At 37.4% G+C, this 19,094-nt stretch overlaps 1 protein-coding gene across 1 annotated transcript in view; it reads right to left on the bottom strand.

Moving 5' to 3' along the window:
* Nucleotides 1–16,278, bottom strand: part of LOC132056517 (glutaminyl-peptide cyclotransferase-like) — a 36,794-nt gene extending 20,516 nt beyond the window's left edge. Inside the window, exon 1 of the mRNA XM_059448752.1 lies at nt 16,269–16,278. The gene's annotated coding sequence lies outside the window, so the exon portion shown is untranslated. The remainder of the gene's footprint in view (nt 1–16,268) is intronic.
* Between the last annotated feature and the right edge of the window lie 2,816 nt (nt 16,279–19,094).

Below are 19,094 nucleotides of genomic sequence, written 5' to 3'. Positions count from 1 at the left end.
CACCCCGGAAATTTCCCGTTGAAGTACAGTGAATAGAATAACGAAGGGCACGACGTATACGATGTTTTGATAAGTAAGAAATAACATTTGATGATTCTAAATAAGACTTCAAAGAAGGGCACGACGTATACGATGTTTTGATAAGTAAGAAATAACATTTGATGATTCTAAATAAGACTTCAAAGACAATTGAGGTAGGAGACGAAAGTTGTTAAGGAAAGCAAGGTATATGTTGTGTGTCGGGCAAGATTTACGAGTATCGAATTAATGATGGCTTAATGATGTTTTAGAGAAGAGTTATAATGTCTCTTAGATTGTTAACGAGGTGTTAAACAAGTGTCAAGAAAGTTCCATAAGGATTGGAGATCAAACGAACGACGGAGATCATTTTAGGGAAATGAGGTTATACGACCGACTTATACGGTCCGTATAACATTATACGGTCCGTATAACACCCAACAGAGATGATGTTTGCCTGGTGGTGAACCACGACCACTTATACGGGCCGTGCAATGTTATACGGACCGTATAAGTGTCCGTGGAAGTCCCGACGGGCTGAGTTAGTTATATAAAATGTGATCCCACTTCACTAATTTTATTTCCCACACTTCTCCATCTCTCTCAAGGCTTCTAAAGTGTTCTACACATTTCTTCAACACTAAATCAAGACTAATCAAAGATCAACTTCATCAAACCAAGAGAGTTAAGTGTATGAAACACATTAAAGTTCATCCAAACCAAGGAATTCCTATGGAAGTGAACTAGGGTTTTGGTGCAAGAGAAGTATTTCAACTCAAGGCTTATTCCTACACTATCTAAGGTAAGTTTTATGATCTTTTCATGTTGTTTAAGGTAATGAGAGTTTGAGAGACTTAGATTATGAAAGGAGATAGAAAATGGGTCATAAAGATAGGATAATGAGATTTTGAGTAGTAGTATGGAATGAGTCATGAATATTGATATGTTGTGATTGTAAGCATGCTATAAGGGACATTTAGAATATGGGATAAGTATTATATGTGAGAAAATGCAATAGTGAACTATGACCATGGTTATGAAGAAATTGAAGTGAAATTGTGAAATGTGGATAATGTAGATGAATGATGATTGTTGCTTATAATATTGTGAATGTTGTTATGGATGTTTAGGAGTTGATATGGAATATGGGGAAAGTTGTATAAACAAAAGAAATGTTGCCCAATTTTCTCTAGCATTAGTAAGCACGTTCATATAATCGATTAGCTAATGTTGATGCGAATTCTCTTGAAGGTAGAAACGCGAGCATCGAAGGAGAACGATCAAATGATAGAATAGCTAAACGAAAGAGGTATGTAAGGCTAGTCCCTTCTTTCTAAGGCATGACTCCTATGGCATAAATTCTCCTATGTTTCCATGGCTTTCCTACACATCGGAAATTATGAGTCTATGGTTATAAAAAGCTTTTCATAAGATAAAGAAAGAGAGATACGATGTGAGTATGATGATGATGACTATGAGTTGAGCCTAAAAGTTCTAAAGTTCATGACATGCTAATTCCATAAAGTTCTTGCTATGGATACGATATGATGTTTCTACAATCTAATGATCCTAAATATGGTTCCATTGATGCTTTTCTTGTGTACACTCACCTTAAAATATTAGCCCCCTCAAGGTGAGACATAATGATGATGATCACTCCATAATGTAATCGGGGGTTCACGACCTTATGTCACCCCGACATAGCCATAGTTGCCTTCAAGTTCTAATGTATGTTTGATGATAAATGTATAACGACGCTAAGCTTATGATATGCCTATGCAATGTATGAAAATGTTAAGTTTATGATGGGTATATGACGATACGATTCCACCGTGCCTAAATGGCCGGGCATGTCACCGCGAAGGCGGGCAGCATACGATCCCATCGTGCCTAAATGGCCGGGCATGTCACCGCTAAGGCAGGCTGCTATGTTTACACCGAGCCTAGAGGGCCGGGCATGACACCACTAGTGGGCGGCATATGATGGTTACCCGGACGCGGGTTAACGATGATGATATATATGATACGATGATGTATACGCTATGATGATACATGTACTATGATTATATATGATATATATATGAAATGTATCCACCCTTAAAGGTTACGCAGGTTATATCTTCATCTTATATCTTATGATTTCTCTATTATGTTCATTTCATTCATGCCTTACATACTCAGTACAATGTTCGTCGACGTCCGTTTTCTTTGGGACGTCGTGTTCATACCCACGAGGTGGCGGGGGAGGTGATCCAGACTCGTAGAAGCTACTAGTAGACTTTGAGAGCACCCCATTATTCCGGAGGTGCCATTGCTTTGTTCTTTTGTGTATATATATGTTTTGGGCATGACGGGGTCCTGTCCCGTCCATATGTCTAGTACTCTAGTAGAGGCTCGTAGATGCGTATGTGTGGGTAGTATGGTCTCACGATGTCCTTATTGTATGTATATTATTTTGATAGCCGAAGGGTTTATGTATATAAAGGTAATTATGTTTCGAAGTGAAAAATGGTTTTTCCTATGACTTGAGTATAAGATTAATGAATGAACGCTTGATGAGTACGATGGGTAATGGTATGAGCGATGCTCGGTGGTTAGCCCCGGGTACCCGTCATGGCCCCTAGTCGGGTCGTGACAAAAGTGGTATCGGAGAAGCTCAGTCCTAGGAAGTGTCTACGAGCCGTGTCTAGTAGAGTTTTGTTTATGGTGTGTTGCGCGCCCACACTAATAAACGGGAGGCTACGAGGCATTTAGGAAAAATGACCATTCTTCTTCTCAAAAGATCGTGCGATAAGCGTGTATAAGATTTTCTCCTCCCTAATAGTGTGCTATGATTTCGAAATAAAAGGGAAAAGCTACAGCCACCCCAGAAGGGCAAGATTACGATGAAAAGGCGGGTGAAAGAGAGCTACCAATGAATGTAGAAGAGGGTGAATCACATAATGAGGCTCATCTAACGCCTCTTCTACTCCGCCTATTATAGAAGAACAAGAAGGGGCTTCAACTCTAGCTCCTATGCCTCCAGTTCCTCCAGTGGCTACTTCGAATCAACAAGTGATTGAGGCTATTCATCTATTGACACAGTTAGTTGCCGCCTGGTGCAACAACGAGGTTCGGGTTCAAGCTGACGGGGGTTGTACTAGAGCCCGTGATTTTATGAGTTTGAATCCTCTAGGAGTTTTTTTCGGGTCAAAAGCGAATGAAGACCCGCAGTTTTAATAATGAAATGTTGAGAATATTGAAGATTATTCATGCCTCCGAAACCGAATACGTGGAGTTGGCATCTTATAGACTCCGAGATGTGGCGGTATTATGGTACAATAATTGGATATCATCAAGAAAAGAAACACGCCTCCTTCCGTTTGGCAAGAATTTGTAGATGCCTTTATCCGCCACTATTTACCACCCGAGGTCCGTCGAGCTAGAGCGGATAGGTTCTTAAATCTAAAACAAGGAAATATGAGTGCCCGGGAGTATAGCCTTTAGTTTAATTCATTGGCTAGATATGCCCTGACTATGGTGGCCGACATGGGGGATAGAGTGCACAGGTTCGTGGAGCGGATTAGGGCCACATTCGTTCAAGGGCTGGATCGCTGACGACTTCGTTGCAAGATGGGATAGATATTTCCGCATTCAAGCCCATGCCCGAATTTAGAAGAGAACGATCCGCAAAGGGTGATCGTGATGTTGATAGAGGGCAAAGCAAGAGGTCGGATCTATAGGGGCGGGTAGTGATTATAGGGGGGGGGATCAAGGCGGTCACATTTTTTGACACTCGAGCCGGCGGTGACTAGTGTGCCTCCACGATTTACTGGTAGGAGGTTTGATCGCTCCGCTTCGTTCGGGCGTCGAGTCGAGTTCGAGGGCCTCAGGTTCTCAGTTTGGGAGATTATAGCCAAAGGAGACCCCCAGTACGGCGGTGCAGTCAGTGCGGTAGATTACACTCCGGACAGTGTCGCCAAGGTTCGGATACTTTACCGCTATCCGTGGCCGGAGTTGGGCACATGATGCGAGATTGCCCGTCGATGAGTGGTAGAGTTGGGGTTCGATACCACGGATCGTCGGCTGGTTCTTTTTCGATGCGCTCGGTAGGGCGGATTTTCCGCATTCTAACAAAGTAGAGGTAGAGACAAGGGGAAGCATCTACTTCGGGTGCCACTCCCCTGTATGCAAGCGGACGGCAGATCTTGAGTCCTCTCCGGATGTAGTTACAGGTATATTATCCGTATTTTCCCATGATGTGTATGCATTGATAGATTCGAGTTCTACCCTATCTTATATTGGTCGTATTAGGGTAAAACCCGAGCCAATTAAACCTTTTGAGGTATCTACTCCGATTGGTGATCCCGTGATAGCTAGACAAGTGTACAAAAATTGTGTAATTGTGATATGCGACCGCCGCACAAAGTCGATTTAGTTGAGCTGAAATGTTAGATTTCGATGTGATTATGGGTATGGATTGGTTGGCCTCATGTCATGCTAATGTTGATTGCCGAATGAAAGTAGTTCGATTTCAATTTAGGAGGCAGTGCTTGAATGGAAGGGTAATACTGAGATCTCCAAGAGGTAGGTTTATTTCCTACCTTAAGGCAAGAAAGATGATAGCTAAGGGCTATATTTATCACTTAGTCCGAGTTCGGAGATACTTGCAAGCAAAGTCGCCAACTTTCCAATCTGTTCAGTAGTGAATGAATTTCCGGATGTATTTTCGGATAACTTCCGAGCCTCCCCTCCGGAAGAGAGATTGATTTATTATTGATGTGTTGCGGACACCAAGCCTATTTCTATTCCTCCTTACCGAATGGCTCCGTGAAATTGAAAGAGTTAAAGCCACGCTTGAAAGATTTGCTTGAGAAGGGGTTTATTAGACCCGTTCATCATAGTGGGAGCACCAGTCATATTCGTGAGAAAGAAAGATGGTTCCTTATGGATGTGTATCGATTATAAGCAGTTGAATAAGGTGACGATAAAGAACAAATATCCTCTTCCAAGAATTGATGATTTATTTGACCAACTACAGGGTGCCAAGTGGTTTTCCAAAATAGACTTGAGGTCAGGTTATCACCAAGTGAGAGTTAAAGAAGAAGATATTCCCAAAATAACTTTTAGAACGAGATATAGCCATTATGAATTCCGAGTGATGTAATTTGGGTTAACTAATGTTCCAGCAGTGTTCATGAATTTGATGAATAATGTATTTAGGCCTCTCTTGGATTTATTCGTAATAGTATTCATTGATGATATTATGGTATACTCTCGCACAGAATCAGAACATGCAGACCATTTACGTATTGTTCTTAGAATTCTTCAAACTCGGGAATTGTATGCCAAATTTTCAAAGTGCAAGTTTTGGCTGAATTCTGTGACATTTTTGGGTCATTTTATTTCAAATGATGGCAGTCGAGTTGATATTCAAAAAATTGAAGCTGTGAAGACTTGGCCAAGGCCTACGACGCCTACGCGAAGTCCGTAGTTTTTACGGATTGGCGGTGTTACTATGAAGGTTCGTAGAAGTATTTTCCTCTATTTCGGCCCCCCATCGACGAAGCTAACCCGTGTCGAGCTAAATTTCAGTGGAATGATGCTTGTGAACGTAGCTTCCAAGAGTTGAAGGATAGATTAACCTCAGCCCCAGTCTTGACACTCCCAGAAGGGCCAAATGGTTATGTTGTATATTGTGATGCTTCCAGTGTTGGGTTAGGATATGTGTTAATGCAACACAGTAAAATCATCGCTTATGCTTCGAGGCAGCTGCGAAAACATGAAAAGAACTACCCAACTCATGATCTCGAATTGGCTGCAGTTATTCATACATTAAAGATGTGGAGACATTACTTGTATGGTGTGAATGTCGATATCTATACAGATCACAAGAGTCTTCAATACATTGTCAAACAGAAGGAGTTGAATCTGCGGCAGAGGCGGTGGTTAGAATTATTGAAAAATTATGATGTGAGTATTTTATACCACCCCAGAAAGGCAAATGTAGTAGCTGATGCGCTTAGCCACCGATCGATGGGCAGCCTATGTGAAGTTTCTCCGGAGAAGAAAGAATTAATTCATGAGCTCCACCAACTAGCTAATCTTGGAATACGTCTAATTGATTCAGGTAGTGCAGGAATTGGTATTAATAATTCCACAGTTTCGTCCTTGAGTATGGAAGTGAAAGAGCGTCAGTATGAAGATCCTCATTTGAGCCATTATAGAGACACATTTCATGAAAAAGAGAAGTCTCCATTTGAAACTTCTATGGATGGAATTCTTAGATACCGAGGCAGGCTATGTGTTCCGAATGTTGCAGAATTACGTCATCAAATCCTCGAAGAAGCTCATTATTCTCGGTATTCTATTCATCCAGGAACGACAAAGATGTATCATGATCTCAAGTTAATTTATTGGTGGGATGGAATGAAGAAAGACATAGCAGAATTTGTAGCCCAATGTCCAAATTGCCAGTAAGTGAAAATCGAACATCAAAAGCCAGGAGGATTATTGCAGGCAATGGAAATCCCTACTTGGAAATGGGAAGTGATCAATATGGATTTTATTGTGGGATTACCTCGTTCCCCAAACAAGTATGATTCTATATGGGTGATTGTAGATAGATTGACGAAAGCGGCTCATTTTCTTCTTGTTAGAACCATATACTCAGCAGAAGATTATGCAAGGTTGTATCTCAAGGAGATTGTGTGACTCCATGGTATTCCGATATCCATTATCACAGATAGAGGAGCGCAATTTACAGCTAAGTTCTGGAAATCTTTCCAAGAAGGTCTAGGTACTCAAGTAAAGCTTAGCACGGCATTTCATCCGCAGACTGATGGTCAAGCCGAACGTACCATTCAAACCTTGGAGGATATGCTAAGAGCATGTGTTCTAGATTTTGGTGGTAGTTGGGATGACCACTTACCTCTTGTTGACACCCAATTTTGTCCCGCCTTCCCTAAATATTTATTTATATTTCTAGTATTTTGGAAATTTAAGAAATAATTATTTACATTTTATTATAATACCGGCGTTCATTATTTTATTGCAGTCACTAGTTGTTATTATTTTTTGTTACTGCTACTACTATTATTATTATTATTATTATTATTTTTTTTTTTTTTTTTTTGTTACCAGTATTTTGCATTTTTATCATTTCGGCATTTTTACCAGCTCACGCACACGCATCGCATTTATTTTCGCACAGTTAAATACTAGCGTTTATTTACTGATTGACCTTTAAAATATTATTGCACGGCTATTACGACGTCATATAATTTTATCTTTATCTGATTACTAATAAATACGTACTTTTATATCAAATAATATTTTAACACGCGGTAGCATATAATTAATTGAAATAGGTCTCCATTTAGAATTAGAAGCCCATTGTCACCTAAAATAATACCCTACCCGTTAATGACCAGCCCAACATAACTAGCCCATATTTTAAACTCACCTAGCCCACATTTCAGCCGACCCGCCCCAGCCCAACTTGTTTCTTAATGAAACAAGTAGGGTTTTCCTTTCTCGTCTCCCTCAGCGCCGCACCCCTCCCTCTTTCTCCCTCTTCTCTTTTCTGCTCATCCTCTCTCTCTCTCTCTCTCTCTCTCTCTCTCTCTCTCTTCAACGCCGAAAATAGCAAGCCCACAGACCCCTTTCGTCCTCGCAGTCCATGCATGGACAATTCAGGAATCACAATTAATGCCTGTACCTTCCCCATCCGGATTCAACGCTTTGAAAAAGGTTAATTTTTTTTGTTTTCTCCTTCTTTTTCTGTGCCGATCTGAAACCACCTTAATGAGTTTCGTCGATTTGTGAGTTGGAAAATTGTTTTCCTTATCAGTCTTTTTGTCATTTTCGTGGTAGAGGTGTAATGGTTTTTGTCTTCTTCATCTTTTCTCTGATCCGTTGTCATAGCAAGCATCTCAACGTTCGATTTGAACAAACTTCGATTTTGAAAAGTCCCGCCCAAATTTTAAAACCCTAGCAGCCCCCTTATAAATAATTGAAGGTTGAGCGGCGTAAAGGGGGGGGGAGGTGAAATCTGTTTTGAGCCGCCTTGAATCCTCGAAATATTAGGTTTTTTTTTTAGCCGCATAAAAACCCCTCTCAAAAACAAAAAAAAAGGTTATTTTCCTCAGTCGCCAAAAAATCCCTAAGCAATTTATTTTATCAGTCTTGTACTTCTGGGTATCGGGTTAAAATATTAAATCATTTTTTTGTTTTCCTTGGCTTCTGGGATTGCCTTAAATCTGAGCGCGTACGGGTTTGGGGAATCGTAGTGTTTGAGCGGATATCGAAACCCCGCACCCATTTCGCTGCACCCGAAGAAGGTAATTTCTCTCCTTTTTAATTTTTGAAGCTTTTCCGTTAGCTAAATGTTAATTGTATGTTTAGTTCGAGTAATCAGCATGTTTTAGATTTTAGTTAAATATGGGGTTTAGTTGTATGCTAGTTTTGGCATCATGTGTTTTGGCTAATACTGCTAGTTTTAGAGCTCTGTTGTTGGTCCTTGTATGATTAGCACGCAATCAGTTTGTATTCCTGCTTTAAATGTATGATTTATAGTCCTGCTTGATTAGTTGTCTCTTTAGATCTCAGCCCCGTAACCGATTGGTATAATGAAGAGGCTATTAATCTAATCAAATGTGTTTATGTGTTCATACCTATTTGTGATCCCGACTGGTTTATTTTCAGTTTAACATAGCTTACTAGCATTGTGCATATTCTTGCTTTAATTAGTTTAGTCTCGGCTCAGAAGTTAAAATATTTCGCTGTTCACGTTTAGTTTGGTTTAACTTCCAGTTTAGTAGTTGGTTATGTGTGGGTATGACAAACCTGTTTCAAGTTTGGATGTGGAGTTTGTTAACCTTACAATTTGGTGTATATGTATGAGCTATACTAATATGGTATCATTAATGTCTCCATGTTAGTCCATAAGCTGGTCCTGATAGGTTCTGGTGTTGGCGGGAGTTTATTTTGGTTCATGTAGTCTTCATCATGATAAAATAGGATTTAAACGATGTTAGCAGGTCCAAATAGGATTAACAAGAGTCTGAACTCAACTTCGATCAGCTTGTAAACATATAGCGCCTCTGATTAAATATCACTTTCCGCTTAAGAATGATTTAAATGACTATCTTGTTGCAACTAGTTTGAAATTAAGATTCATGCTAAGACTGTTTTGAGTCAAGCCTTGTGGAATGCCCGAGTTTAATTCATTATACTATAGAGTGAGGTGCTGAGTGTGTGCAAGTCTTCTTCTCATTTACATATCAAACTTCCTGTTCGTTTACCGTGAATGATGGAGGCAAGGATATTTAGAAAGGTTTGATTTGACACAAAATCTACAACCTTCTTAGAAATCAACTGCCATGTATGAATTTCAAAAAATAATAACTGATCAAAACTGATTGCATGCTCTCTTTAAAAAAAATAAAAAAAAAGTTCTGCCTAGTGTCTGCTCATGTATGCCAACATATGATTCATGGTGTCCTATTTTTTATGAAAATGAACCTGCTTGCTTGAGTATTTGTTTGAAAGATCCAAGGTTGGCATGAGCCATTTTTATGAACGTAATGTGATATGTTTTGTCCCTGTTCTTACCTTAGAAGACTTCGTATGCGTCTATTGAGCGTGATTCTGCCCTGCTACATTCTAAAAGAGGTTTAAGTTTTTACCCTATTCTATGTATTCGTTATCTGTCCAAGTTTTACCCTGTCTATGCCAAGTGCAGAAATAGGACCTTCATATTGTAAGTCCTTTTGTCTTCCCGTAATCCCTTCCCTCTTTCCTTTGTTTGGATCAACAGTCTATGCATGTTGTTAGCTTAGAAAAATGCTGTGAATATGCATGATCTCTCCCCTTTTCATTCCCGTTGCCGTGTCTCTAGTCTTACTTAAGTAAAATCATACTGGCCTAAGTTGGTGAAGAGACTGCCCTCTGTTTGCTCCTACTTTCGAACCACATAAATGTTGTTGATCTTCACTGGAAACTGTGAAAATTTGCATCTATGATATTGAATATTGAATGTTGACGTAGACGGACGCGTAGGTCAATAGGTGTCCGATATAATTCATGTATAATGATATATGTTCAACAAGCCATATTTCATGTCTATTTTATTCTTTGCCTCCTTTCGTGTTGTGTAATATACAAGATATAAACAGCCTATATACCCCTCGGTGTATATAAGAGAGTATATTTTGTATAATATTAAGTTGAACTTGTGATTATTCCTATCCTGCATGCTTTATGGCGGGACTTTGGGCCTACTTTTATTTTTCTTTTTTTTATCGGGTTTGTTATCTTTGTCTGATCTTAGATTTGGGCCCATTGCTTTATGAACTCGTATTTTGAGGTCTGCTTTCTTTTGATTTCTGTCCCACTTAATGTAGTGCATACACTTAGCTTAAGTAGAGGAACACATGATTTATGCGTATTTTACATCTATTACTTAAATTCTTTATTAACTTGTTCATTAAGTTTAGATTTGTTTTGAGTGGATATCTTATGTATTCAACATTATCCATTGATCGTATACTAATCCTCCTTTTTCCTTTCATGCATGACCACCGCATACGAGTCCGAGGGACTTGTTCTTCTCCTGCATTCGGTGTTGGGCTAAAAGCCCAACGCAATCTTCTCGTGCCCAGCTCTATCCGCAGCAGCAATATAAAGAAAATTCACTGGGCCTAAGCCCAATAACGTGAACAGTTCCAGCAGTTGGGGCCTTAAAAATGGGCCAGATCCATTTAATTTTTTTTTTCTCTTTCTCTCTCTTCCTTATTTTATTGTTGTGTATTTTTATGACTAACATCTTATCTTGTTTTACTTTTTTTAACTTAGATGAATTTTAGTAAATTAGTGGGTTTAGCTTTAGTATAATGGGTAGTAAATTTAAGAGAGATATTAACATTAATTCCATAAGCTTCATTTTTTTTTTTCATTTATGTCAAGGCTAGTTATAGCATCTAATATTTATTTTATTTATTTAGGACAATTAATTTGTGAATAGCGTAACTATGTATTTTGAGTTAATGGAATCATATTCTATTCTTAATATCTTAAGATTTCAAAACGCCACTTATACACAAATATAAGTTCAAGAACTTTTATAAATAATTTCTTCAAGATTTATCAAACTATACGTATTTTAGCCGAATACGACTAAATAAGTTAGAGGAAGAAAACTCATTACCCTTTTGCATCTTATTTAATAAGTCTAGATTTTCTGCATCACTATATTCATATAATATAATTTTATTCCAAATTTTTAAACTCGCTAAGCTTTCTTTTAAAAAGGTTTCTATTTATATGCAAGCCATTGTATTTTGTAAACTTTAGTTTAAATGGCGTTATTATTCAAAACTTTAGCAATATTTATAAGTTTTATTTTAAATGGCATTTGAAATTTCCTTTTATGCAAGATTATTATATTTGGTATAAGCTTTACTTTAAATAGCATTTTTAAAGCCTTAGCAATATTTATGAAATATTATAGCATCATTATATTCTTTCTTTAAAATCTTAATAACCTTTATAAGTCTTATTAGCCTTTAAAATTCTTTTCATAAATTATTATTTTCTTTAAGTTTTATTTTAGCTAATATTATTTTCCTTTGAATTTTAGTGATATTTGTAAGCTATTTTCTTAAAATTTAAGCACTATATTTAATCTTAATTAATTAACCTAAATTTAGCCGGATAACCGTAGTTACGGATCCTAGAGGATGCCTAACCCCTTCCCTTTAGGATAATTAGAACCCTTACCTAGAATTGAAATTAAGCAGACCATTAACGGAGGTATAGTTAGGTTTTACCTTAGTTAATAAAATAGGTGTCCTAATTCACCATTAAATTAATTAGGTGGCGACTCCTTAAAATAAGCAATTTAGGAATCTCCAATATGTTGTACTCTAATTTAACCCGTTTAAATGGGGTATAACACCTCTAATTGAGTTTGCATACAACAATAGCTACCATTCCAAAGATCCAAATGGCTCTGTATGAAGCTCTATATAGAAGGAAGTGCAGATCCCCAATTGGATGGTTTGAAATAGGAGAAGTACAGCTAATAGGCCTTGAGTTAATTCAACAAGCAGTAGAAAAAGTCAAGGTGATCCGAGATCGATTATTGACAGCCCAAAGTCGCCAAAAATCTTATGCGGACAACCGCCGGCGAGACTTATAATTTCAAGTTGATGATTGGGTTTCTTAAAGGTGTCACCAATGAAAAGAGTGATGAGATTTGGTAAGAAAGGAAAGTTAAGTCCTCGATACATTGGACCCTATAAGATTATCCGCAAGGTGGGTCAAGTAGCTTATGAATTGGACTTGCCTCTAGAACTTGAATTAGTCCATCCAGTTTTTCATGTCTCAATGCTCCGCAAGTGTGTTGGAGATCCTATGAGGATTGTTCCAATAGATGATGTTCAAGTGAGGAGAAAAAGCTAGTCTATGAAGAAGTGCCCGTCGCCATATTAGACGGGCGGTACGGAGGCTTCGAAATAAGGAAGTAGCCTCGGTTAAAGTCTTATAGCGAAATAACAACCGAGAAGAAATGACTTGGGAAGCGTAAGAGAGTATGAAATCCAAATACCCGCACTTAATTCAAATTTCCCTGTAAGAGATCCACGATGAAACATCGGGATTATGAGGTATGTATGTTTTCTTTTTATGCATATGGGTCGTGTGTGGCCAACTTATATTGCTATTGTGTGGTGGCCCTGTGAGGCATTGTTATTGTGGGCTGTTGTGACAGGATGGTAGTGCCATATTACAGGGGAAACTCTGCGAAATTTTCATAGAATTCCCGAGTGCTTAACATTCGAGGACGAATGTTCCAAAATGGGGGAAGAATGTTACACCTCAAAAATTTTCTGTTAACGTACGGTGAATAGACTAACGAAGGGCACGACGTATACGATGTTTTGATAAGTAAGAAATAGCATTTGATGATTCTAAATGAGACTTCAAAGACAATTGAGGTAGGAGACGAAAGTTGTTAAGAAAAGCAAGGTATATGTTGTGTGTCAGGCAAGATTTATGAGTATCGAATTAATGATGGCTTAATGATGTTTTGGAGAAGAGTTATAATGTCCCTTAGATTGTTAACGAGGTGTTAAACAAGTATCAAGAAGGTTCCATAAGGATTGGAGATCAAATGAACGACGGAGATCATTTCAGGAAAATGGGGTTATACGACCGACTTATACGGTCCGTATAACATTATACAATCCGTATAAGGGTCCGTATAACACCCAGCAGAGATGATGTTTTCCTGGTGGTGAACCACGACCACTTATACGGGCCGTGCAATGTTATACGGACCGTATAAGTGTCCGTGGAAGTCCCGACGGGCTGAGTTAAGTTCAATTATATAAATGTGATCCCACTTCACTAATTTTATTTCCCACACTTCTCCATCTCTCTCAAGGCTTCTAGAGTGTTCTACACATTTCTTCAACACTAAATCAAGACTAATCAAAGATCAACTTCATCAAACCAAGAGAGTTAAGTGTATGAAACACATTAAAGTTCATCCAAGCCAAGGAATTCCTATGGAAGTGAACTAGGGTTTTGGTGCAAGAGAAGTATTTCCACTCAAGGATTATTCCTACACTATCTAAGGTAAGTTTTATGATCTTTTCATGTTGTTTAAGGTAATGAGAGGTTGAGAGACTTAGATTATGAAAGGAGATAGAAAATGGGTCACAAAGATAGGAATAATGAGATTTTGAGTAGTATGGAATGAGTCATGAATATTGATATGTTGTGATTTTAAGCATGCTATAAGTGACATTTAGAATATGGGATAAGTATTATATGTGAGAAAACGCAATAGTGAACTATGACCATGGTTATGGAGAAATTGAAGTGAAATTGTGAAATGTGGATAATGTAGATGAATGATGATTGTTGCTTATAATATTGTGAATGTTGTTATCGATGTTTGGGAGTTGATATGGAATATGGGGAAAGTTGTATAAACAAAAGAAATGCTGCCCAATTTTCTCTAGTATTAGTAAGCACGTTCATATAATCGATTAGCTAATGTTGATGCGAATTTTCTTGAAAGTAGAAACGCGAGCATCGAAGGAGAACGATCAAACGATAGAATAGCTAAACGAAAGAGGTATGTAAGGCTAGTCCCTTCTTTCTAAGGCATGACTCCTATGGCATAAATTCTCCTATATTTCCATGACTTTCCTACACATCGGAAATTATGAGTCTATGGTTATAAAAAGCTTTTCATAAGATAAAGAAAAGAGATACGATGTGAGTATGATGATGATGACTATGAGTTGAGCCTAAAAGTTCTAAAGTTCATGATATGCTAATTCCATAAAGTTCTTGCTATGGATACGATATGATGTTTCTACAATCTAATGATCCTAAATATGGTTCCATTGATGCTTTTCTTGTGTACACTCACCTTAAAATGTTAGTCCCCTCAAGGTGAGACATAATGATGACGATCACTCCATAATGTAATCGGGGGTTCACGACCTTATGTCACCCCGACATAGCCATAGTTGCCTTCAAGTTCTAATGTATGTTTGATGATAAATGTATAACGACGCTAAGCTTATGATATGCCTATGCAATGTATGAAAATGTTAAGTTTATGATGGGTATCTGACGATGCGATTCCACCGGGCCTAAATGGCCGGGCATGTCACCGCGAAGGCGGGCTACATACGATCCCACCGTGCCTAAATGACCGGGCATGTCACCACTAAGGCGGGCTGCTATGTTTACACCGAGCATAGAGGGCCGGGCATGACACCACTAGTGGGCGGCATATGATGGTTACCCGGACGCGGGTTAACGATGATGATATATATGATACGATGATGTATGCGCTATGATGATACATGTACTATGATTATATATGATATATGTATGAAATGTATCCACCCTTAAAGGTTACGCAGGTTATATCTTCATCTTATATCTTATGATTTCTCTATTATGTTCATTTCATTCATGCCTTACATACTCAGTACAATGTTCGTACTGACGTCTGTTTTCTTTGGACGCTGTGTTCATGCCCACAGGTAGGCAGGGAGGTGATCCAGACTCGTAGAAGCTATTAGTAGACTTTGAGAGCGCCCCATTATTCCGGAGGTGCCATTGATTTGTTCTTTTGTGTATATATATGTTTTGGGCATGACGGGGTCCTGTCCCGTCCATATGTCTAGTACTCTAGTAGAGGCTCGTCGATGCGTAGGTGTGGGTAGTATGGTCTCACGATGTCCTTATTGTATTTACATTATTTTGATAGCCGAAGGGCTTATGTATATAAAGGTAATTATGTTTCGAAGTGAAAAATGGTTTTTCCTATGACTTGAGTATAAGATTAATGAATGAACGCTTGATGAGTACAATGGGTAATGGTATGAGCGGTGCTCGGTGGTTAGCCCCGGGTACCCGTCATGGCCCCTAGTCGGGTCGTGACATGTTGTTGTTGTTGGATTCTGCTATACTTGCTAGTAGCTAGGTGTGGAGCTAGGTTGGGCCGGGGGGTTCATCCAAATCCGCCTCGGTGAAAAATTACACAGTATATGGTTAAAATTATATATATATATATATTGTGTAAATGTTGAACCCTTTGGCTTCTTCATATGTTTCTCTATATTTTTGAGTCCCCCTTACACTTTGTTTGGATGGCTGTTTCCCGTGGTTCATTAAGTAAAAATCCTGGCTCCGCCACTGTTATTAGCAAATGAAAAATATTTGAAACATATGAGATAGGTCTCATCTTATTCCAGCTCAATCTTACACTATCCAACGTCCAAAATAGATGCGAAGAAAGTAATTAGACTTCTCTTTTTTACATAGGCCAACAAATTTCTAATCCCTCTTTCTGATTACACAAATTAAATGTAAGAGGCACTAGAATCCAAATATAAATCTAGAGGATCAACGGAAATCAATACAAGTGAATTAGAATGAACCTGAGTGAATGCATCAGGATCGTGAAGGAACTCATTAACCACTTCAACTGTCTAAAGTTGATTCGACGGTACATCTGATAGAGACACGCCTTCTTTTGGCTATGAAGTGTTCAAAAAAACTATGAAAAAAACAAATAGGATAAAAAAAACAAGGAGAGAGATATTTTTGTAATGGAGAAGAAAAGGAGAGGAATTAGCCATTGAAGATTGTTGATGTAAGGGATTTAATCGCCTAGTATTAGATTTCTTTCACATTTTTGCGCCAGGCATGCGGTTGTTGACACCTCATAAACGACGACGTTCATGGATTCCTCCGGGCTCTCAGAAGGGGTGGCAGGTTAACGTGGGTAGTCTTGACGAAAAGCGTAGTCCAATGCCAATTGCCAAATTTGACTTTCAATCAATTTAAACAGATGAACTGCACATAAGTATTGTACTCCCTCCGTTCACTTTTACTTGTGCAGTATTTCAAAAATAAATTTTTATTTTTATTTGTCACTTTTAGCATATCAAGATAAGACAATTTATTTTTTCATGTTTTACCCATAGTATTAATTACTCACTTCAAATCATTTTTCAAATCCAATAAAAATATGCACCAATTAATATGAGTACATTGGCAAAATTATACACTTCATTTATTATCTCTTAAACAGCATGAAAAGTTCAAAGTGGACAAGTAAAAGTGAACGGCGGGAGTACATGGTAGTTTTATCTAGGTTAACTGTGCTAAATACTAATGTATTATGATTTAGTTACGGCTCTCTGTATTTTAAAATTAAATACTTATACCTCCTTTAATGAAAATTCTGCACTTAATGTTATCCTTTTTTTTTTTTTTTTTGGAAAAATTTCAACCTTTTATATAATGAAAATAATACGCAAATGAAAATTCATCTAACTAAAATAGAAAAGAAAAATTTATATATAATAAATAGTATAATTAAATAAAGTTACAAATAACTTACATATTTAAAGTCCAAGAAAGTTATTGCTAATAGTTGGGTATCTTATTAAATAATTTATGTTCATTTTCCTATTTATGAGTTTGAACGATAAATGTTTCAATTTTTATTTTTTTTAAATCAAAGGCATGAATAAAATAATTTGTTAATTTTTTTATCTTTGTTTTATAATTTCATAAAAGTAACTCCGAAAAACGTCTTATTGATAGTTTTAGCTAGCTTTTAATAATTATATTTTAATAGATTTAGTTACGGATATACATCATAGGAGGTGTAGGTGTAGAATTTTCATAGTACATGAGTGTAAGTAGTTGATTTTAAAATACAGGGGTCTATTCGTAACTAACTCATAGTACGGGAGGTGTTTGGTGTAGTTAACCCTTTTAACTATGGGAAAATGGATGAAATTGATCAATTTTCCCATAAGGAAATATTGTGTCTATTCTTTTTATTGTTTATTATATTGTTTAAACTTTTGCAATATAAAAATGTTGCGGGTTTATTTGGTTAACTCATGACTTCTCATATCTCAAAATACATGAATTAATCTCTGATTGTTGTGCCATCCTAATAAGTGAACCACTAAAATTCATTTTCAATAGAATCTTTTGCATTCACAAGTTTCATCATTCCCATCACTTCATACTTAATGGTTAGGCTTAGGTCCTAATTCTACGATAAAGCTCATAATAAAATTGATTTTTGAGTCAATCTTCTCAGTCCTTGATATCTCGAACTATCGATTTTTCATTCTATTTTTATAATAAACACATCTCTTCCCCAAGTTTATAGAGGCATCGGTGAAGGTTCATACTTCATATAAGCAATTAATTTATTTGAAATTGAGGAGAAGGTCTATGAACACGCGCAAAAGCTTTTTCAAAATTTAATTCGGAAGTGTTTAATAGGAAAAAATTATCATGTGTTCAGGTGCACAATTGGAACATACCATAGTTCAAGTGTCTAAATAAAAATAACTAGCAAGTTTAAAGGGTTGTCAATTTATTCTGCCTTAATCAAAGATTAGTTCGAAATGAAAAAAAAAAAAAAAAAGTGAAGAGATTTTATCGCTAAACTTGAGATTTTAATTTAAATCGCAAATGTACAATACACTGTTTCAAGACACTTCAATCAGAAATCTCAGTCGTCCTTATATAAAATTTCATCTTGGTCGGAAAAACCTCAAGTTGAATCATATGGCGGTAGGTGATGCCAATGGTGCTTACAGAGTCACCTTTAGCAAATATCGATAATGTGTAGAAAGCAATAGATTGCTTTCCTCAACTATTAGGATATCCTAACAAGCCATCAGGTATTCGCTACACAACTTCTCACATCATTATTTTGTCGTTGTCCTCCTCAACTGCTAATGGTGATTCGATGATTCATCCGCTGTTGATGTTGTGTTTCAGCACTTCTTGACCAATTGTCATTGTTCAATATCTCATATTTATTTTGGCACAAAATGGGACCCCTCAAACTTTCTATGTTGATGTGGAGAACATGAGTTAAGGGATAATGGACACTAAGGTGAAAAATGGTATGAAATTTTATTATTCTCTGTGGAATATTTTTTCTCACAAATTCTGGTCTGGGATATACGATTTGTTGGCCTTTGAAGACCAAGTTGGACATGTCAGTACAAGATTGAGCAAGCAAGTCATTTTTGCATGTATGAAGTGCATCATGTATCATCGATCGAAAGTATTGTACATGACAATTATATGTGTTGTATTTGTTTAGTAAAAACGTATTTCATTTGGCTGTTTTCTACCTAAATTCCAACCATGTAAGTTAAATTGCCTTACTAAAAAATAGTTATTCGGTTCTACAGGAGGATTTTTGTGATGGACAGATCATTGGAAGTGTTGACTCTTGTCACAATTTCCACTTTGGTTGCATCAGCCAGTAGCTCACCGCAGAAGAATTCATGCCCTCTCTACAAAAGGACTATATTGACAATTTGAGGACTCCATAACTAGAATTATTGTACTAGAACTTGTTTTAATAGTATCATGTTTGGCAATACTAGAGTTTCAGTCCTGAAATTGTTATGCAGTCCTTTTGCAGAGGGGGTAAGAATTATTTTGCATCGCCACTAGCGATGCAAAAAAGTGGGCGTTACACAAGAGTCAGCACTTTCAATGATCTGTCCATCACA

This window comes from Lycium ferocissimum, chromosome 5 (assembly GCF_029784015.1).
Source record: "Lycium ferocissimum isolate CSIRO_LF1 chromosome 5, AGI_CSIRO_Lferr_CH_V1, whole genome shotgun sequence".
In the NCBI taxonomy this organism is placed as follows: Eukaryota; Viridiplantae; Streptophyta; class Magnoliopsida; order Solanales; family Solanaceae; genus Lycium; species Lycium ferocissimum.
This window is presented reverse-complemented; position numbering and strand designations above follow the sequence as displayed.